At 44.1% G+C, this 23,155-nt stretch overlaps 1 protein-coding gene across 1 annotated transcript in view; it reads left to right on the plus strand.

Annotated features, from left to right (window-relative positions):
• The first annotated feature begins 11,547 nt into the window (after positions 1 to 11,547).
• optc (opticin) overlaps positions 11,548 to 23,155 on the plus strand; it is a 42,264-nt gene continuing 30,656 nt past the window's right edge. The window contains exon 1 of the mRNA XM_056301778.1: positions 11,548 to 11,587. The gene's annotated coding sequence lies outside the window, so the exon portion shown is untranslated. The remainder of the gene's footprint in view (positions 11,588 to 23,155) is intronic.

Here is a 23,155-nt window from a genome sequence, read left to right on the forward strand (position 1 = left end):
GTGACAGCGCTAACCACTGCACCACCATGCCGCTACCGTGCTGCTTGCTTAGGAATGGGTATTACAATGTACAAATTATCAACTCGAGCTAAGGCCAGGAGACAAAGTCTGCCTTCCTGACCACGAAACAGGACCAGGGAAAAATGAAGAGAAATCCAGAACACGGAACAGCGCCGAGAAGAAATCATGATGATGTTCAACTTCAAACCACAGAGACTTCCACAAGGTCACGTTGTACTTCCAAAGTAACAAACACCAACCGTGGAAACGGTGATGCCAACACCTTGAACCATTGTCTAACAGCTGAAGCCAACACATATCTACAAGTTCTAGCCTTAACTAAAGTGATGCATGGTAATGGAATGGTTTTAAATGCCTTTCTTCACTGTGAGGAGCATGTTGTGATCCAAGTTGATATCAATGAAAACTGTCTTATTCCACAAGGCTGCACTTCGCACAGAACTCGGGGTTTCTCAAGGTTTTCCTTCTTCTTTATGTGTTACTTTATAGGGGGAAAGCAGAGGGAGAGGATTTTTTTTGGGGGGGGGTGTTGTGTCAACACTGTTCACCTCTCCAAAGTTAGAAAGAGCAGCCTGAAATATTACACATGGCATCTTTAACGGAAATGTAACCTGAGTTTTTTTATATATATAATATGCGGTATTCTATTTCATAATTATATTGTATAATTATGTGAGAAACTAACACACAAAGAACAAGTATATATTATTTTTTCATTTACAGTAATTCAGTTGCCTCATTCTTACAACCAACTCATAACAGTAGGGAGAAATTTCAGAAGTAAACATGACAGCTCAGATTAAATTGTAGTGGATGGCAGAATAATTACACCTGGTGTTAGTACTTTACAAAGGAAACATTGCTCTTTTCCCAGTGGCTGAATGTTATGTGCTGTGTTTATATAGGCAAAAGTCAAGAGTTGGTAAAAGCATTCCGATGATTCAGTACAGAAAAATATCCTTGGGAAAGTATTGCCCTCCCCTTTGGGTTAAATTGTCCTCATGGATTTACCCTAAGGAGTTTTTATTGTGGGGTGAAAAATTATTCCCCTGGACTGTGTATGAACAGTTTAAACTCATGACATAAACTAGCTGCAGTCTGTGGCAAAAGTATTCTGGCAATGGTTAAATTTGAACTACGATTAAACTTGAATTCTGATAATCACAAATGTCACAAATCACAAATACACCAAGACAGAACAATAACATGAGAACTTACTAGCCATTGACTCTGTGCGCTTTTTATTTATTAGTTGTTTTGGTTTTTTTGTGCATTTAAACTTTTTAAATTCATTTTTAAGATAGCCTCCATTTTTTATTTTCCCCATTAAAATAACAGGGACAGCCAACCCTGTAGTGAGTGACTACGTGATCACATAACACCTGTACTGGCCTCCGTTCATTGGCTTCCTGTCTGTTTTAGGATCCAGTTTAAGATTTTATTACTTGTTTTTTAATCTTTAAATGGGCTGGTACCATCTTATTTATCTGCTCTAATACATCATCATACACCAGTCAGAGCACTCAGGTCAACAAACCAGATGCTCTTACATGTTCCGAGATCCAGGCTTAAGAATAGGGGCGACAGAGCCTTTGAAGTAGCTGCCCCTGATCTCTGGAACAACTTACCAGTACACATAAGATCTGCTCAGATCCTAGAGACTTAAATCCTTGTTAAAGACCTACCTCTTCTCACTGGCATTCAATTCAAGTTGAGCTTGACACTGTGATTTTACTGTGCAAATATATTTTTACTCTTATGTTTTATTGTTTACATTTTATATTCTTTACCTTATTATGTCTTCTTTACATATATTTTATATTCACATGTGTCACTTATTTTATATTGTATTTTAAGCTTGTGTAGCACTTTGGTTCAGCTGTGGTTGTTTTAAATGTGCTATATAAATAAACTTGACTTGACTTAAGAAAATATCAGGATATTTACACCAAATTCCAGCAGCCAGTTTGATAAAATGAAGTTGTCTTTTGTCACTTGCTCATTAGAGATTCTATGGAAATTCTTCATACACATAAACTTGTTCAGGGCATGGACGTTTCATCACTCAAAGAGCATTTGTTCCATTAGCTGACATCTAATGGAGGTCCATCACAATAGAAGACATTAGATTTTGGACTTGGCAGACTGTTTTTTAAGCAGCGGTCTGACTTTTCTCACGGTTTTATCCATCTGAAACATGATGACGATGAAGTGATTCTTCTAGACAAACAATTAACATTACAGAACAATGTTCCGAGAAATGGACCTGTTGATTTACTTGAATTACAAACAAGGTGTGACAGCCATTGCCTCTTGAGTGCCGTCAGCTCACCAGTTGTAGTCAAATGGCTCCCTGAGGCCAAAGCTATGGAGGCAGTCTAATGTGTTACAAATTTCATCAAACTACATTGCTACATTGTTCGGTAACCCTTTAAGTTACAGGGAATTCATTACACAGAAATAACTGAATAATATACAGGTGTAAAAGACGTAGTTGAACTATGATGAGTTGTAATTATTGAGTAATATCATTAAAATAGGGGCTTTTCTATAGCTCTAGTTTGCTTCTTTGCATTTACAGTGTCTCTACATCAAACACTGATAAATTCACAGATTACATTCTGTCAAACGTGCTTTGAATCCTTTGTGTTGCAGGGATAAATTGTAATTAGCTGTTGAACTTCTATAAAACGAATATAAGGTGAGTGTCGAATGTTGTGCTATCTTTCTCCTTTGTTGTGCTATCTTTTTCCTCCAATTACATCTATTTTGCTCGTAAATTATTCAGCGTAATAAATGGCCTGTAATTTAAGGTGGTGTTTCACAAACCTTTTTTTTTTCTGGGGACCAACTTTTTTAATCCTCCTGTTACGTTGCGGGTCAAACTGACCCGAAATGACGAACCACCCCGACCCAATTCACAATAGGCCTTGTCTATAAACCATGAGAGGAGCAAATTTGTGCATAAATGCAAGTTTCCGACCATTTTTACCACCATTTCCGCATCACCTTATTTGACCTTGAATAGGTAAACCAGCCATTTTGAAGAGAATACGTTTGATAAATCACAACTTCGTTTTATGCACGTTATTGAAAACATACACGTTAAATAAGAACGGGGTTGGTAGTCACTTTTTACTTTCACTTACATCCCTAAAAAAAGTATCCTTAAAAGATTCCCTTTCAATGTGTGATGGAAGCTTAAAGTGTCAGGTAGGAATGGAGTGACCTTACTCACCTTAAACTTATTCTGTTCAAAAGATGTGGACTGTCAAATACGTCTTGTCTGCTTGTGACAACCATTCCCATCTTGGTGTTGGTAGTCACACACTACGGGGTTGGTTGTCCCTGTCATTTTAATGGGGAAAAATAAAAAATGGGGGCAAGCTTAAAAATGAATTTAAAAAGTTTAATTTCATTGAAATGCAATAACCTAACACATTTCCTGCATAAAGAGAATGTAAACAGGGAAAATCATTCCTATAAATGTATTTTTTATCCTTCTATCAGGAATCAGGAACACTGTCGTTTCATTTCATGCATTTCCCCCAGCCCACAGCAGTGCAACACAAAGACAAAAACACATATCCAAAAATTACAAAAGCACACATCAAACTACAAAAAAAAATCACTGACCAAGAGAAAGAAAGCAGGATGACTGACAGAATTGCCGGTTCGCATGGGCTAGCAGTTAGCTTAGCCTGCCCCGCTTCCGTGTTTTGTCTGACTGCCCGCGGTGATCCTTCATCGGGTGCAGCCCGGTAGGGCTATGGTCCATGGGCCCACCAGACACAGCAGACCAGGCTTCCCCAGCCAATCCAATGCCAGCTCTTCCAGCCAGACACCTTCAACACACCTCCCTGCACTCCACACGATGACACTAAACACAGTCAACGCTAGGTGAGGCCCCTGCCAGACCGCCCTCGATGTTATTGGAACTGTTGGTCTGCCATCAAACGAAGACACAAACTTAAGATACAGACGTGGACAAAAACACTGCATAGACAGTACTGGGTGAGGCCGCTGCAAACGTGAATTCGCGCCATCTTCCAATCTAGTCTGTCCTCCTCCCAGGTATCCACGGTGATGGTGGTCACCACCCGGGACACTGCTTGGCATCATCCTAGTCACTTTTTTTTTTTTACATATATCTTTTAAATCCATATCCTGTTTCAAGGTTATATCCTTCTCTCTTGCCGATGTGTAACTGTTTTTTCTTGTCTCCTCTCCTGCATATGTGATTGGTATGGTGTGAGTCTTCCCTGTGTGCATGTGTAGTCTGTCCTCCTGTCAGGTCTACATGGTGATGCTGGTCGCATGGCTCAGGTCCTGGGCTGTTCCGGTGGCATTTGGACACTGCGTGGCATCCTGCGCATCATATTCTTCATAAATTTTATAATTTCATTATAATTCTGTTATCTTCTTTCAATGTTGTATTCTGTAAATTGTGTAAAAACAACATCCATTGCATGTTGTTCATCTTGGGAGAGTGATCCCTCCTCTGTTGCTCTTCTTGAGGTTTCTTCCTATTTTTTCTCCCTGTTAAAAGGTTTTTGTTTTTTTAGGGAGTTGTTCCTTAACGATGTGAGGGTCTAAGGACAGGTGTTGTGTTGCTGTAAAGCCCCTTGAGGCAAATTTGTGATATTGGGCTATACAAATAAAATTGACTTGACTTGACCTGCCAAGCTGCCCAAGTTCAACGGGATGACACAGTACAATTAGCGGCATGGCACAGTGGATGGAGCAATGAGGAAGCTGCCATCAACCTGGCTCCGGAGTTGGAGGGAAAGGTTTTGCAGGTGCTCCTCAACCTAGTCCCAGCGGAGAAGCAGGACCTCCAAGCCCTGACCATAATGCTGGAGAGGTGATTCAGGCAATGACCCTCACTGACCAGAGCAGGGAGCAGCTAGCCAGCCGGCCGCTGCCAAGATGGAGAGAGCCTGGGTACCTTCACCGCAGATGTCCAGCCACACGCCCAACACAGTTACCTGCAGCCGCCCAATAGGAGCTGGCGCGCCACACTTTCCTGCGGGGGCTCACATCAGAGTGGTTGCGCCAGCATGTTCACCTCGCCATGCCCCAGTCCCTCAGCGGGGCTCTCTGTGAAGTTGAATGGACCGAGGTGGTACTCTCCATGCAGCCTACCCAGCAGGAGACCCTTGCCCTCCAACTGCATGTCAGGGGGGCCAAGTATGAGGAGGAGACACATGAGGTCTACCACGTCCAGCTTCCACCACAGCAGTCTCGGCGATGGCCTCCAACATCCAGGCGACGTCCACCCTGGCCGACTGACTACTGTGACGAGCCTGGTCACATAGCCCACGACTGCCCAGCACCAGCACCGAAGGCCAGAGTCGCCCAGCCAGTGGGAAACGACGGGGGAGTGGTCTAGTGAAGGGACCACCACTCCAGTCTCCAGCCCCCTTCAAGGCAGATGCACGCTGGTTGACCGCCTAGGTCACACCAAAGGACTGTATTTGGACTGCCAACTCAACAGCTGATCCTGCCGGGCCCTGGTAGACATGGGGTCTACCATTTCTCTGGTACAACCTAGTGTCCTCCCTGGTACCACTGGCCCACCCTCAGTGGCATGGTCACCAACCAACACCCAGCTGATGACGGTGACAGGGGAGAAGGCTGCCATGAGAGGGAAGAAGTAGCTGCGAGTCCCGGCTGGAGACCAGGAGCTAAAACACAAGTTCTGGCTCGCCAACATCAGGAACCCATGCATCATCTGCTTGGACCTGCTGACCTGCTAGGGAGCCCGTGTTAACATGTTAGGGGCAACCATCACCCTCAGCATAAAGACCGTGGTGCTCCAGTCCAGCTGGGAGTGGAACAGACCAAAAGACCAACGAGCCAGTCACAAAGCAGCACAGAACCTCTGTGCTTCTTCGCCTCAGCAGCCCAGACCCCCATCCAATCTGCCCGCCGGCATGCCCACCACCAGTAGCCCAGCACCACTCCAACCTGCCTCAGCCCTGACCACTGAGCCTGCCGTCCTACCCTCCACTGAGACAACTGAGGCCATACATGCCTTATAGCAGCGCGGCAGTAACGGCCTTGACCCACAGCAGCGCCACCAGTTAAAACGCCTCCTCGATGACTATGCGGACATCTTCACTGCTAGAGATGAAGACTGCAGGCAGACTGGGCTGGTCCAGCATGCCATTGAGACTGGCCCTGCCCAGTCTGGCTGGCCCTTGCTAAGCAACTTGCGGCAGAGCACAAAATCGATGAGAAGGCTGCTGCCAGGCTGATTGAGCCCTCCAACAGTCCGTGGGTGGCTCTGGCCGTCTTCGTGAGGAAGAAGGACGGCGGCTGACAGTTCTGTGTGGACTATCGACACCTTAATGCCGTCACAAAAAAGGACTCTTACCCGCTCCCTTGACTCGATGATGCTCTAGACCACATTGCGGGATCCAGTTGGTTAAGCTCCCTCAGTCTACGCAGTGGTTACTGGCAGGTGGAGCTGGCTCCCGATGCAAAGCGAAAGACCACCTTCACCATCAAACAGGGTCTGTGGCAGTTCTGCATCATGCCATTCGGGCTCTGCAACGCACTGACTACATTCAAGCGGCTGATAGAGAGGGTGCTGATGAACGTACCCCAGAGCCATTGCATCGTGTACCTCGATGACCTGCTCGTACACACCAACAACTTCGACAGAGCCCTGTCCAACCATCATGAGGTCCTCGCCTTCATCCGTTGGACCTGGCTGTGGCTGAACCCTGTCAAGTGTCTCCTGCTGATGAGGGATACCAAGTTTCTGGGCCATGTAGTCAGTGAGCGTGGTGTAGCCATCGACCGAGCTAAGGTGGCTGCCGTCTGAGACTGGCCAACCCCCGCTAACATGGGCGAGCTGTGAAGTTGCCTGGGCCTGGCGTCATACTACCACCGTTTCGTCCAGGACTTCACCACCATTGCCAGTCCACTCCACCGCTTGACCGACAAGGGCCAGCCATTCAACTGGGATGACGTCTGAGCTGCAGCCTTCACCTGACTCAAGGCAGCTCTCACCGAAGCCCCAGTCTTGGCAGACCCCGATGCCCAACAGTCCTTCATCATGGACACTAATGCCAGCAATGTGGGGAACGGAGCTGTCCACTTCCAGTGGGGAGGAGATGGGGACCATGCCATGGCCTATACGTCAGTTGCGCTCTGAGTTGGTTGGAAAAAAAACTACTCCATCACCTGATGCAAGCTGCTGGTAGTGGTTCTGGCAGTATGACACTTTCAGTCGTATTTACATGGCAGCTACTTCCTCATGCACACCAACCACACTTCACTTACCTGGTTCCTGAACTTTAAGCACCCTGAGGGCCAGGTGGCCCGATGGCTGGAGGCCCTTCAAGGGTATGACTTTGAAATCTATCATTGGGCAGGGCAACATTATGGCAATGTCGACATGCTCTCCCAGTGCCCCTGTGCTGCATTGGAGTGCCGCTACTGCCAGCAGCAAGAGGAGCAGGGCCAGATGATGTTGACAGTGGCGGCTGTCCAGACGCCAGCAATGAGAAGTTGTTCCCGTTGACCTTACAACAACTGAGGCAGCAGCAGGAGGCAGACATGACCCTGGCGCTGGTAAGGGGCTGCGCCCTGAGTGGACAGAGATGTCAGCACTGGGGCCCAAGGTTAAGGCCTACCACTCTCAATGGGGCAACTTCGAGCTCCATGACGGGTTGGCGTACCAGAGGTGGCAAGCTCCCAGATGAGGGAGTGACCTCTTGCAGCTATTCGTGCCCCATGTGCTTCATCCCCACATTCTCCAGATGGTCCATGGCTCAGTGGGGGCAGGGTACAATGGGAATGCCAAGACCCTCCACCACCTCTGGGGACAGTTATACTGACCTGGCTGTCGATGAGACATGGAGCTGCATGTGCACTGCTGTGACTCCTGCACTGCCCAGAAGGAACCGACCCAGTGCTCCCATGCTGCACTGCAGCAGTACCTGATAGGGGCCCCAATGGAGGCAAGTACGGGTGGACATCCTTGGGCCTTTCCCCCTCACTGACTCCAGCAACTGCTACATCCTTGTGGCTATGGACTACTTCACAAAGTAGCCAGAGGCGTCTGCAGTACCGAATCAGAGCACCACCACAACAGCAGAGAGGCTGGTGGAAGAGATGTTCACCCACTTCAGAGTTCCTGCCAAGCTCCACAGCGACCAGGGGTGGAACTTCGAGTCCCAAGTCTTCAGTGAGGTCTGTGAGTGGCTGGGGGTTAAAAAGACTTGGACAACACCGCTGCATCCTCAAAGTGATGGACTGGTGGTGCAGTTCAACCACACCCTGGCCACCCAGGTTATCATACTCACCAGCCAAAATCAGAAGGAATGGGACCGCCACCTGCTCCTAGCCCTGTTGTCCTAATGGATTGCTGTCCAGGAGTCCAGCCAGTGCATGTCAACTCCAGAGCGTGGCAGAAGCAGGCCAACATGTGAAGGCACAAGGTATGGGTGTATTGTCCTGTTCGCAAGAAGGGGATTTCCCCCAAGCTTTGTGGCCACTGGCAGGGGCCCGGTGAGGCTGCGGACCAGCTGTCTGAGGTGGTGTACCGGGTGCGCATGCACAGCCAGGGGTGCATGGTGGTGCTGCACCAGGACAGATTCTTCCTATATCGCGCCCTTGCTCTGCCTGTTGTTGGGGCCAGGGGCGACAGTAGCACTCTATGCACCAATCTGTGTGCATCTCCCTCAGTTGCACTTCCTGTGAGCCCCAGGTGGCCGGTTCACCAGTAACGGTACCCTGGACATTTGAGGGATTATGTATTTGGTGATGGGGTCGTTGAGGACAACTGACCCCTCAGGTGGGGGCCACGTAGTGACCGGAGGAGGTGGTCACTCTGACTGACGGCGGCTCTGTGCTAGGGGAGCACATGAGCTCATGGGACTGTTAATGTTTGGGTTAAAACTGTGTTTTGGTTATTGCTGTGTTGTTTGTTTGGGGGTTCGACTCGGACTCGGTAGACATCCATTTTACTGACTGACTGACTGTAGGACTGTGACTAAGACTGATATTTTAATAGTGACTTTGGGGGGAAAGCCATTGTTTGGCAATCATTTTGGGGGCAAAAATAAAACAGCACTCCCGGGGTCATGCAGTGTATGGGACACGGAAGCTGCCTTTAAAACAAGATCTCTGCCTCTCGCCTCCTTCTTTCACGCCAGCTCGCCACAGTATGCTAGCCTTTCATATTAGATTCAACATTATAATTACAATTATCCGAACAATACAAACATTCAGTACTATCAACAACAACAACTTAGTTTTGTATAGCGCCTTTCAAGGAACCCAACGACGCTTTACACTAGATAAAAAAAGATTAAAACAAAGTTAAAACGACTACAGACCATAGACCTTAGTAAAAAGGTAGATTTTCAGTAGTCTTTTAAAATTGTCCAAAAAAGCAGCATTGTGGATCTCTGCTGGAATAGAGTTCCAAAGGGGGGGGGGGGGCTGCCACACTAAAGGCTCTATCCCCAGAAGTCCACAGGCTGGTGTGGGGGATGGAAAGCAGGCCTGTGTCTGCGGACTGCAGATTCCAGGATGGAATATAGGGATTGAGGAGGTCTGATAGGTACTGGGGAGTATGGGCATGGCGGGATTTACAAGTGAGGAGGAGGATTTTATAAGAAATGCGGGATTTGACCGGGAGCCAGTGAAGGTGGACAAGGGTGAGAGTGATGTGTTCCCAGGGCTTGGTGTGGGTGAGCACCCTGGCAGCTGAATTCTGCACATTACTGAAGCATCTCTAGGGCTTTGCTAGGTATCCCAGACAGGACTATATTGCAATAATCCAGATGGGAGGTGATGAAGGCATGGATGAGGGTCTCTGCCACGGAGTCTGAGTGTAATGGCCAGAGTCTGGAGATGTTTTTGAGGTGAAAGTAAGCAGATATGGTGATAGATTTGATGTGTGACTGGAACGAGAGGGTGGAGTCCAGCATGACACCAAGGTTGCAGACTTCTGGGTATCAGCAGATGGAGCAGCCATCCATGTCCAGGAGAACATCTCCAACCTTCCGGAGCAGTGCCTTGGAAGCCACAACTATGAGCTCAGTCTTATTGGTATTTAGCTTGAGTAGGTTTGATGACATCCAGATTTTTATTTGGTGGAGGCAGTTAAGGGATTGTGGGGGGAGCTGAGAGGATGATCTAGTGCTGAGATAAAGCTGAGTGTCATCAGTGTAGCAATGGAAACTTAAACTATGGTGGTGGATGATTTGACCAAGGGTGATTGTGCCACATTATCAAAAACATGTTTCTTGTCGAAGGTTTTATGAAATGCTCATGCCTACTATCAGAACAAGTAGGTTTGTGTTTAAGTGCAGCTTTAGCTATCAAACCCTCAATCAATTACTTCGAACAGTCAAAAATCAATTCGTTAATCATATATGGTCTATTCCACATCAAATCTCATTAGGCCCATTATGTCCATCCATCCATTATCCAAACCACTTATCTTTACTCAGGGTCACAGGGATGCTGGAACCTACCCCGGCAGTCACTGGGTGGCAGGCAGGGAGACACCCTGGACAGGCTGCCAGGCCATCACAGGACCATTATGTGCTATTTGCTTATCCTGAATATTATCATTTTAGACCTACTCCAAACATCTAACTGTGCATATTAATTGTACTTACATCTTGCTAATGTGATATGTGGGCCTGCTTGCTTTTTAGTATTGTATTCCAGTCCTGTGTACAAGAGGAGAGCGTAATGCACATATCCAGTGCAACATTCAGTCTATTTATGGCAGAAACTGTGAGTATGGTAGAAGTACCAACAAGCTCCCACATGTGGCTCAAAGGTATACTTTAGATATAAATCTTAAAAGACTATGGAAGAAATTCCACAAATTTATTTGGCGATGCAAATAAAATCTTCTGATTGTTGAAATTGAAATCTCCTGATGGTGATTTGGTAAATTAGCAGTGGTTAAGGTTACTTGGGGAATTTAATTTGTCACCCAATGCATCTGTGCCTTTTTTGTCATCTCCATTTCCTTTTTTTCCCTTGCGGTGTGATTACTTATTTACAAGCTACTTTGGTTTCTTTACTTATTGCACAAAGTTTGTCCTTTACAAATCTAGAATTAAAGCTTGGTTAGGCGAACTGCTTTTGAATTGATATGAAATTAACTAAACTGAGCTATTTGAATTGGATTTCAAAGGAAACAACCTTCACTCCGTTGCCTCAATGTGAATGACGCAATGAGTATGGATAGTTACATACCCACTGTGTTTATAGTAATGAAAGGTGACTTTGTGTGTGTGTGTGTGTGTGTGTGTGTGTGTGTGTGTGTCAGCCTCTAAGGGGGCATTGGCCACAGCTGAATACACGTTGACTGAAATACCCCACCACCACACTTTTTTTCTTTATCTCCCTCAACTCCCCCTTCACTTCCTCCCAAAGCAACCGCTTCTCCATCAAACCCATCAACCGTGCAAATGTTGCAGCCAAGTGAACATCAGGGGTTCATTCTTCCACTGGGACTAGTCTCAGAGTTCGTGGGACAAAGCACACAGAGGAAGAAGTGGGGAATTTGGACACTTTATAGAGAGTAAGTGGAAACTTTGCTGTAAGTATTTTGGGTCATGACTTGTGCTTTTAGTTTTCCTTTTGTCCTATGGGAAACTTAACCAACTGTCACTGGATTGAGTGCAGGATTACAAAAGAACAAGTGTTTTGAAATACATCAAAAGAGTTGTAGTAATGATGAAATTCTGCTTTGGGCATCTTAGCTATTATCCTTGGGTAAAAGGCAACAAATGTCTGTGGTTGAACATGTGCCAGCTTGCCTATTCACCTTTCCCAATGCCTCTATGGTATCATATAAAACAATTGTTACGACTTCAAGAACTTGTGGTGGGTAAATGTAAAATGTGATCACAAATGGAAGTCCAAGATCTTTCTAACTGCTAACAGTTTCCATTGTTAATTACATTGGCATGTAGCATTTTAGCGATGGCGGAGGCTCGCAATGGGCTCAAGGGATATACCTAACAAACGAAATGAATTGTTGAAGCTGCTGGGAACTTGTATTTCGTTGTTACTGGCACAAGTATCCATATATGATTTATTTCATAAGTGTTGTTTTAAAATTTTTGCTTTTCTCAGGAGTACCGAGTTCTAGAAATATTTCCTAGTAGACCAAAAATCCAAACTAAAACACTCTCACGTTAGCTTGCTGAGTAAACATTCCATTGACATCCTTCCTGAAAAGCCAACATGCTAATTTGGCTCGGTCCCTATGACTCTACCGCTTTCTCCCAAATGATCTGAGTTACGAAACATGATGAACGATTCACAAGTCACACTGAGGAAATGTGGTGAGAGGCTCACAATGCAGCCGCCTTGAAGAGCTATGAAAAACAATCAGTATTGTTTTTCCCCCAACCTGTGCTGTTGGCAGGTTTGACACACAACACAGGGAATTTGTACGCCAATGTGTCCTAGACAGAGTTAATCTGCAAGTGGGGTTCAGATTCTTCACCTGCAAAGGCAATCTTTATTAATGATCAAGAACCGCTTATAATAACTCACAGGGTGTTGCCAAAAATTGCTGGATTGCTGGCACTACATCATAGGTATTTGATTGGTTTAGTGGTTTTAACTCGAAGATGATTTGAAGGACAGGCTTCGTCTCAAAACCACATTATTCCCATTTCCAAACCAAGAGAAAGAAAAAAGTTATATTTCCAATAACTGCTTATAAAACCCACTATCAATTTGTATTAGGCCATCAATTTATTCAAAGGCATCCCAAGGCAGCTGTTACTATTGCTGTTCAAGATTAAAAAAATAAAGGTAAGACAACAAAAACAAAAAAATATAAAGAGATTGCTATATGTGATATGAGGAAAAAATCATGAATTAAAACATTTTCGGTAACTTCCATTGAGCCAAATACTTTGACTGCACCTCACAAAAAAGATCGAAATTTAGATTAATGCAGTTATCATCAAAACTGGAGAGAGTAAATCTGTAAATTGTTCAATTGATCACATCAACCAAACCCTTATGTACACCCCCACCACATACTCATTACAGATCTGAGTTTAACAAAGAGAAAATGAAACATAGGGAAGTATACTCTTGCCAAACACCCCTAATTTAAACCAGGCTAGGGATTAATGCTCCAAAAAAGACTCCAACATCACAATTGGTTCTAAGTAAAGGCTCATTTAATTTCACATATAGTTGAACAAAAATATTTCTAATATGCAAGCACCATTTACACCCAGATTGCCTTGGTGGTGTAATAAGCCTCCGAGAAAGCATGGACGACCCAAAACTCAATTTAAAGTAATACTAATATTTTTGTCTTTCTTTCTTTCTTTCTTTTTTAACACAGGGTTGTTCAACTCGTCTATGCAATGCTGCAACACTGGAATGTACACGCATTGCAAAACGTTGTAAAGTTGAGTTTGCTGTTCATTGTGCGTGATGAATGGTTAGGTAAAGGAAATCTACCACAGCATTCTGATTAACTGGTCTGGTGCAACGTCAGAGACCAAAGAATCATCGACCAGAGCCAAAATGTAGAAGATGGTCATCCAATTTGAATGACTGAAATTCATACACCATTTATTTAGAGGGACCCAAAAATGTCTATGAGCTGTGACACTGACCACTGGGAATCCCAAGACACCCCCCCCCCCAACCCACAGCACAGCCCAGCTCAGCAATTAACTAAATGATGTCAAGCGTGTTAATGAAACACAGTAAAGATTAAAGAGTATTTTACTGTAATCATGAGGTTCAGAGGTGTCTAAAGTGCTCGAGTGACTATTGTGCTGCAAACCAGTCAAGTCAATTTTATTTGTATAGCCCAATGATCATTAATGTTACATTTTAAATAACTACCAGGATTTCATGCTAAAATCTTCCATCCATTATCCAAACCACTTATCCTGCTCTCAGGGTCGCTGGGATGCTGGAGCCGATCCCAGCAGTCATTGGGCGGTAGACGAGGAGACACCCTGGACAAGCCGCCAGGCGACCACAGGGCCGACACACACTGGGATTATGTTTATTATGAAATTACCGCAGACACTACTTGTAATAAGATCGTAAAGATAACATTCAGTAAGCAACCTGTATTGCCTGAAAAGATCTATCTGATTTATGGTGATCAGGCTTACAGCGGTTTCCTCGTATGGTATATACGCAGCTCAGGGAGCGAGCATAAGCATGAGTTTTTCAGCACATGCACAAAACAGTAAGAGAGAAGGGGGGAGCAACAGTCCCCCACCGCCACACAGACTGAAACTCCAGCTAATTTCCAGAGTGTTGACTCAGAAAGGGATGGCAAATGAACAGTTATGCCAAAAACAGGCCTCCTTTCCTGTATGATTTTCTGAAACATTACATTTGTTCTCTATTCTAAATATGGATTTAAATGTAATGCAAAGCACTGCCAGTGTAGAATAATAACATTCAGTCTTCTAAAGATGACTCGGACAACGGATGTGATTTGAAAGCTTTATTTATTGCACATTGTCCATCTTTGGAGAGAGATCCCTCCTCTGTTGCTCTCCCTGAGGTTTCATCCTATTTTTTCTCCCTGTTAAAGGTTTTTTTTTAGGGAGTTGTTTCTTATCCGATGAGAGGGTCTATGGTCAGGATGTTGTGTTGCTGTTAAGCCCACTGAGGCAAATTTGTAATTTGATTTGATTCAAAAAGAAATCCTTGAGGTTACAATATTTCTTAACACAATAAATTGGTACAGACATGCAGTCTCTCGTTTTGTCTCTCTCTGACTTCACCTATTCTTCTTCGTGGTCAAGATACCTGGATAACAGTCACGTGACACTTCCTGGTATGGCTGCTTAGTCTGAGAGCTCCTTTATTTAACCTGTGGGTGGCCTGGCGGCAGTTACATTATCGCCGACATACATGCGACCATGTCACGTCAAAGTCCAAAGGAGTCATGGAAACAGACCAGAAAGACAAAACAAAAAAAAACAACATTTAACACGCTAGGGAAAAAGACAGTAACAAAGATGGCGCCCCCAGCTCTGAGGTCACACTCACTGCTGAAATTGCAAGCACGCACCAGCTACTAAAGCAGATGGATGCAAACCAGAAAACATAGTTGGCAGAACTCAAACCGTCAACTTCAGCAATTGAGGAGAAATTGGTAGTCATTTCAGAACGTCTGGATAATGCCGAGGCCCGGCTTTCCTTCCTGGAAGACATGGCCGAGGCTGCCAAGGCTAACCCTCCGGTCCCCACATCTCAAATTGAGCAAATGCGCAAATGGGTCGACGATTTGGAGACCAGAGGGAGAAGAAACAACCTGTGATTTCGAGGTTTACCTGACAGTTGCAAGGACCAGAATGCTGTTGGGAGTTTCTGGAGAAAATAATGCCGAAACTTCTGGGAAGTGACTTCCCGAAAGGACTCATTGTTGAGCGGGCACATTGCACACTGGCCCTGCATCAAGACCAGCAAAGGCTATCATCACAAAGCGCCTATGTCCTCAAGACGTGTCTCTGATTCAACACTCAGTAAGAGAGAAGCGGGGCATCAACTGGAAGCGCCACAAAAAACTTTTTTTTTTCTCTCTGAGTATGCCAGAGCAGTGGAGATGCAGCATCAAATGTTTAGAGAATGCAAGAGGCTCCATGAGTGAGGTGTTAATTTCGTACTTGTGTACCGGGCCACTCTTGAAATCTTCCCAGGCAACGGATTGGAGCGGAGGCTTGAGGACCTGAAAAAGGCCCTGGTCTTTATCAACAAGATGTGACCATTGGACCTGCATCACATTCTGAAGGATGATAGACACTTCAACTTATGATGGATATCTCTTAACTACCTGACCACACTTCACCAGATGAACTGACTATTCAAGATTTTACTGGTCTTGTCTGGAATAATGTTCAGGTGAAATGATTGTTGTGACAGGATATTTCAAACAGTTAGGTGATGGTTAGCTTTATTTATCTTTTTTTTATAAATTGGATTCAAACTGAATAACAGGACTTATCTCCCTCGGTTGTCAGATATAACCAACTGTGTTAATTTTCTTATTCAGTGTTTATTCTTTCAGGCTGTCATTAGTTTACTCAGCTAATGATAGACAGGCATTGTTAAAACTGCCCTGCGGCTCTATGTTTAAAGTTGTAATTGTACGGGCAAACGTGTTTTATTTGGGACTAAACATATATGACTTATCGGCAGTGCCTGCAGTTGTTGTGCAATAAGCTCATTATTGCCCTAATCTAAGGCACCTGTGTGGGTGCTTACCCTGGCTCATCTTCTCCAGTCACCCCTCATCAGCCTTAAGGTTAAATATTTGTTCATGTTGCTTTGGATCAGGCTGGACCACTCTGTGCTTTCATAGCTGCACCTGCTGGGGAGCAGGATGGCGGGGGGGGGGGGCAGATTCTCACACGGCAGCATTTGTTCTGGTGCTTTGTAACTGTACAAGCGCTTTGTCGGTGGTGCCGCTGCTGCAGTCTAGTGGCCCTGAAAGTGAGCGATTTACAGACCTATAGTTCTTTGTTTTAGAGTGCCAGCTGTTAATGCAGTCTTAATGGAGCGTTTATGCTTCAGGGTTATTTTGGTATATTTGTCAGGTTGGCATTTGTCTTTAGTGTTGATTTTTATTTATTCATTTATTTTTTGGACTGTGATGTATCCAAGTTTTGAGAGCAAGCATGATCACAATAGTGGGCTAAGTTTCTGTATTTCTGTAGTTGGATGACATAGGGCATGGGCCAATTAGTAAAGAGGAAGAAAATATTAAATACTCTCACAGCAAGGAAATATTATATGGTCTTCCTCCAAGAGACACAACTCTCAGAAATAGAGAATAAGAAACTGTGCAGGGATTGGGTGGGGCAAGTCTTTTACTCTGTTGGCTCAAGTAATAGTAAGGGCATAGCAATTCTAGTTCACAAACACTTACAGTTAAGTCAAGTCAAGTTTATTTATATAGCACATTTAAAACAACCACAGTTGAACAAAAGTGCTGCACAAGCTTAAAATACAATTAAGAGCAATAGAATTTTCTAAGAGCAATAGAATTTTCACCGCTGATAATGGCACATTTGTTTTTTATTGAAGCCGAAATCCAAGGCCACCCTATGATACTTGCTAACATTATATGCCCCCTACCTAGATGATCCAATTTTCTCTGGTATGTTAGAATGTAAAACAGGAGAGGTTGAAAATGGGCACAATTACCCTATAATCCTGGGAAGAGACTTCAATCAGGTGGTTGATGAGGTTTTAGACCACAGCACCTTTAATGATTAAAAAAAAAACAGAGCTATTGACATCTTGAACATTTGTAAAGATTTAGGCTTATGTGATGTATGGAGACTATTGAATCTCACCAGTAGGGATCACGCTTTCTATTCTCCTTGCCATCGTGTCTTTTACTAGGATAGATTATTTCCTGACATCCCAGTCTCTCCTTTCATACACGACCTCATATATAGGGTCCATTTTAGTATCAGATCATGCAGAGGTAATGCTTCTTATGCTGCCGCTAGGCAATACTGGCAAACCACAACGATGGGTGATTTCAAGTTTACTACAGGATAAATGTTTTCATTATTATCATTATAAATGATTAATACAATAACAGATTACATTATTCAAGGAAACCAACATTCCTTCGGCTCCATCCCTAGGGATAGAGCTCTTTAAACTTGAAAAAGAGGTTAAGATAGCAGAGAACATCTTCAAAGCTAAACTGTCTGATGATAATCTGTGAGAGTTGACTTGTCATTGTTTAGGGCTCGACAGTGCTTTTTTGAAGAAGGTGATAAGGCTGGGCGTATGCTGGCCAATTATATCAAGCAGCAAGAGGCACACAGTGCTATCCCTGCAGTACAGGGCCAACTGGGAGCACTATATAAGAGCACTACATAAGAGCACTACTGACATAAATAATACTTTTAGAGTTCTACAAAAATCTGTATACAGGGCTCGAAATTAATGATGTCCCAATGTCCCGGGGACCATAAAAAATCCTACTGGGACACAAATATATTTTGTCTGGGACAATTCCGTGACAATGAAAAAAATGTCAAAGTAAACTTCGAAATAGGTGTTATTTGCAAAGTCATTAATTATGAGTATCTAGACGTTACTTTGTCGTTTGAATAATTTAATAAAAACGTGTGAACGGCGAAACTACAGAAGGCTTACGTTCTTGCGGCACCTCACGATAGGGCAGTCAATCGCCTGTTCGTGCAAATCATAGAATGCATTCTACGTCATCCACTCTGCCAGTGGCTGCTGCTTGACTCGCGCCAATGCAACATTCATAGAGCCAGCGCGATAGACCATCATCAACGACAGTTAAAAGAAGAAGAAGAAAGACATGCTGAGGTGGTTGAATAAACAGCCCCCTGATGCAAGCCCCAATACTGCCGACTCCCGAAACGACTGCCGACTCCCGAAACTAATTTTCATATGTTTAATAAAAGAATAAGTATTTTAAACTTATATGGTGGACCAGAGTCCATGGTGTGATGATTAAGTGACAAAAAAGGATCAAATTATATGTATTTTACATAATTGGGGGGGGGGGGGGGGCGACGACAAGAATTAAAATTTGGGACACTGTTGGTTATATCCGGGACAATACAAAGTAGAATTCGGGACAGTTGTGGGACACTGAGGAAAAAAGTTAATTTCAAGCCCTGTCTGTATAGCTCTGGACCAGAGGCAGGGAAGACAGAGATTGGGGCATTTCTTTGTAACCTAGATCTCCCAACTCTGTTGACAGAACAGAAACATTTACTGGACGCTTCAATAACAACTGAGTAAATTTTGGAAATTATACAAACTTTACCCATAGGCCCCTGGCCCTGATGGCTTTACAGGTGAATTTTACAACCACTTGGCTCCTGAACTTGCCCCACTGATGCTTGATATGTACATCAATTCTCTTAAAACGGGCACACTTCTGCCAACACTCTCAAGCTGTAATTACTCTCATTCTGAAGAAGGATAAAGAATCCAGACTGTTGTAGCCACAGACCCATCTCTTTGTCTAATTATGATAGCCGTATCTTCTCAAAAATCCTTGTCAATAGATTAATGAGGTCCTGCCCTACCTGGTCCACCCTGATCTGGTGGGATTTATATGCAATCGCCACTCCACAGATAATATACAACATCTGATAGATGTAATGTGGGCTGTTGGGGATGAAGCCGCTCCCACTGTGGCCCTGTCTTTAGATGCAGAGAAGGTGTTCGACAAGGTTGAGTGGGAGTACTCATTTTTAGTCCTTAAGCGCTTTGGATTTGGAGAGGTTTTCTTAACTTGCTACATTTAATCTATAGGGAACCTAAGGCAGTTGTGGTAACTAACAGACTCATTTCTCCATACTTAGTGCTGAATAGAGGTACCCGCCAGGGGGACCCCGCCTCCCCGGCCATTTTTTGCCCTTGCCCTAGAGCCGTTAGTGGCGACTAAACACTTACTAGTCTTCCTCTGCCCACTCACACAAAGAAAAGAAAAAAAAGGGTGAAAGAAGGGTTGGAAATTAAGGAGTGATGGTTGTATGGGTTAGGCTGAAGGTGGCAACAGAACGCCATTTCCCAGCTTCTCAAAAGTCTACCCTGACGGTTTAGTTGGCTAATGCTGACATGCCACCTTTCTAATTTGGTCATATTTCATCAGGAGTCAGCCCTATGTTCCCTCATTATTTGATATAGTTAGGTTAGGGTTAGCATGAGGGAATATATGGTGGAAGGAATATCACACTGGAGGAACATAGGGCTGAAGAAACAGACACAGTCTAATGTGCCGGACCCCATGTGCGTCAACAACACAATAAATGGTGGTGATGTCTTTGATGCCCTCATTTGATGTTGGAAAATCCGGGGGGCTTGATTGAAATTCTCCCTCAAAGCAGTCTTGTGATCCGGTCTCAATTTTTGATGAATTTATCTGGTATCTCATGCATTAGGAGACCCTGGATGAGTCACATAATTCACTCCAAGTTTTCTGAAAGGGCAAAAGGGACAGCAATTGTAATCGGCAAAAGTGTAACATTTGAACCTTCAAAATCTATTGAAGATCCCAATGGTCACTTTGTTGCCGTCTCGGACAGGTTGTTCAATATCCCTGTGATTTTAGCATGTATCTATGCCCCCATTTGGGATGATGACAGATTTATTACCTATTTTTTTTCCTCTTTCCCTGAGATAGACAGTCATTATCTGATTTTAGGAGGTGATTTCAATCTTATTCTAGACTCTGAACTTGATAGCTCTTCCTCTAGACCTTTCACTTTGTCTAATTCTGCCACAGTACTTTGAGATCCACCCATCCGCCTGAAAAAAGCTTTCTCTTTTTTTCCCTACGTGCATCATTCATACTCAAGAATTGATTTCTTTCTTATTGTAAAGACTTTTGCATCCCAGTATAAACATTCCAGTACATTTCAGTATTCCAGCACGTACCATAGCATAGTGATATCAGATTATGCCCTCATGTCAGTTGACATATGTTACCCTAATCACAGCTCTTCATCCAGACAGTGGAGGCTCTCCATTCCATTTTTAACCAACATGCAATTAAAAAAAAAAAACTTTTCTGATGAAATCTCTCACTTTCTCCAGATGAATGATACTCCCAACATTGCGAGAGGCATCCTGTGAGAAGCGTGTAAGGCTTACCTGAGGGGAAAAGTTATTTCTTTTGTTTCCCATCTGAAGAGTAGAAACGGCCAGGCTGGTGGGGATACCAGAACAGCTCCAGAGGGTTGATATGCAATATCACTGATACCCCCACCCCTGCACTTTACAGCCAATGCCTTAAGCTTCAAGCTGAGTTTGATCGCTTGTCAACAGCTAAGATTGAAAGACAGTTATTACAATCAAACCAGCAATACTTTGAAATGGGAGAAAAAGCAGGTAAACTTCTTGCTCACCGGGCCATCACTATAGCTCTCTCAAGACTGATCCCTTGGATAAAATCATCACTGTGGACCATCATTTCCCACTCAAAAAAGGTGAATGACATTTTTCTAAACTTTTGCTCTGATCTTTATTCCTCAGAGTACCTACCTGAGGTCTGGAGTGGCCACAACCCTCTGGAGCTTATCCACTTTCCCGAAAATCAGCAACAACCTCACTAACAGTTTAGCAGCCCCGATTTCAACTGTTCAGGTACAAGAGGCAGTCAGACTGCTACAAAATGGTAAATGTCCCGGCCCGGATGGATATATAATAGAATTCTATAAAGCATATTCATTTTAACTTCCCTGCTTCTAGCAAAAGTTGACAATGAATCCTTCATTAAGGGCCTTCCTCTTTTCCTCTTCCCTGGCAGCTCCATATTCAGCATCCTTCTCCCAATATACCCAGCATCTCTCCTCCACACATATCAAAGCCATCTCAATCTTGCCTCTCTTGCTTTGCCTCCAAACCATCCGACCTGAGCTATTCCTCTAATATACTCGTTCCTAATCCTGTCCTTCTTCGTCACTCTCAATGAAAATCTTAGCATCTTCAACTCTGCCACCTCCAGCTCCACCTCCTGTCTTTTCATTAGTGCCACTGTCTCCAAACCATATAACATAGCTGGTCTCACAACCGTCTTGTAAACCTTCCCTTTAACACTTGCTGGTACCCTTCTGTCGCAAATCACTCCTGATGGTTGATTATATTTGGAAAACGAAAGTAGGACTTGTTCCGCTCTCTGTCAACCAACAACCAAAAGCAGCGCAGAAATTACCATGGTAAAATATTAAACCACGATAGCTATTCTGTATGAATCAAACCTTGAAACAAATTCTGTCCACTCTGACTGTTTAGAGAACGTTTAGTATCGCGCAGTGAGGGCAAACAGTATCCTATGGATTGGAGCCGTTGTCCCAACATGGCGGATGTGTTGCCGTCACGTGATGTGACGTATTATTACACTAGAGCAGTGGGCGGGGCCAACTCCAGTTCCAGATTCCGTCAACTATTAGCCTAAGTCTAACGTTTTACAACCTGAACTCAACAAGAGTCAGAGATACGAAATACGCTTATTTCTGTTATAATAACAAAGCTTTTAATGAGACAGCCGTAAGAAATTATTATTAGGCTTTTTTTAGGCCAATTCCTTTAGCCCCAGATGATCCCACATTACTCCTTATGTTTTATTTTAACTATTCGGATCAGTTGCAACTGTTTTCCAAGCAAAGTAAGTGTATGTGTAGTGTTGCTATTTAAACGGCGGATAAAAACTGCCGCCCAATGACTGCTGGGATAGGCTCCAGCATCCCGCAACCCGGATTTGGATAAAGCGGCTTGGATAATGGATGGATGGATAAAAACTGCTTGATAATGGTGACTGGAAAACAGACGAGTTAAACTAAGTTGCTAGCTAGTATAGGCTCGGGTTTTGTTTTTGTTTTCTACACCGTATAAGAATAGCCAAGTACTTACAGTATTCAGGTGATTTATCATGCTTGTGCCGCCGTGGAGACCAGTTTCAAATTGCATATTTGGCACAATGCCTTGTCATTGCTCAATTCAAAGTGTTGCCAGACAGCTGAGGTCTTCGGCATTTTGTCTTCCCTTTAACGGCCAAGGTGAATTGGAGCATGGCATCACTGCTGTGAGTGAGAGGGATGTTAGGCGCCGCAGCTGAGACAGTATATATTTCCACGTTTTAACAGTGCAATTAAAAAGTATAAATATAGTACAAGAATGGGCTGACAAATGTTATTTTGCAGTTTGCCTATCCGAATCCCAAAATTGAAACCGAATACCTACCCAGCGAACGAATATCCGAACACTCAGGTATTCGGGTCCGGCCTTAGCCCGAATCCTAATTTTTCCATTTCCTTGAAACAAGACTTAAATCCCAAATCGCCCTCCTGGGTCCCTGATTGACCCTCTTCTCGCTTTGAATCCTGCCCAGAAACACTCCACCTCCAGAATGTATAACTCCATTGACTCCCTTCACTCTGATCTGACAACCCATCTGAAGCAGATTTGGGAGCAGGAAATTGCAGTGCCAATACCCGAAAACCAGTGAGACCATATCCGTGTCATCCATTCTTCTTCTACGTGTGCTAGTGTTACAGGTCCCTGGGGTTTGGAATCCCATGAACAGGTAATAATTGCGAACAGCCCGTTAGGAACAGGGGAAAAGAGAGATGAC

The sequence above is a fragment of the Lampris incognitus genome, chromosome 2 (assembly GCF_029633865.1).
Source record: "Lampris incognitus isolate fLamInc1 chromosome 2, fLamInc1.hap2, whole genome shotgun sequence".
Taxonomy (NCBI): domain Eukaryota; kingdom Metazoa; phylum Chordata; class Actinopteri; order Lampriformes; family Lampridae; genus Lampris; species Lampris incognitus.